A 510-nucleotide genomic window follows, 5' to 3' on the forward strand; every position below is an offset into this window, starting at 1 on the left:
ACCGTCGTTTAGCTCTCTAAACAAATCGGTAAATGACTGAAAAACAGCAAATGATGTCAGAACGTGTTGGAAATTGATGAAGTCGCTTTGAATGATGCATACTGAACGCAAAAATAGGCTAGATTTCAAATAAGTTTAAAAAAACATTGAAGTGCCCGTGTAACAGATGAGTTCTCGTCCGAAACCCTGATACTCCGAAAGAGATTGTCCAGTTTGTACACAAGGTGCGTCCAGTTTTTGCTGTGACCCTCTCTACTCTTTTGCACATGCTATGCAGGCGAAATGATGATACCGTGCCAAGTTCCAACATTTTCAGAGTTCATATTGTAGTGATTTTCAATTTCACCATCATTTAGCTCCCTAAACAAATCGGTAAATGACTGAAAAATAGCAAATGATGTCAGAACGTGTTGGAAATTGATGACGTCACTTTGAATGATGCATACTAAACGCAAAAATAGGCTGGTGTTCAAATAAGTTTAAAAAACATTGAAGTGCCTATGTAACAGA

This window comes from Triticum aestivum, chromosome 2D (genome assembly GCF_018294505.1).
Source record: "Triticum aestivum cultivar Chinese Spring chromosome 2D, IWGSC CS RefSeq v2.1, whole genome shotgun sequence".
In the NCBI taxonomy this organism is placed as follows: Eukaryota; Viridiplantae; Streptophyta; class Magnoliopsida; order Poales; family Poaceae; genus Triticum; species Triticum aestivum.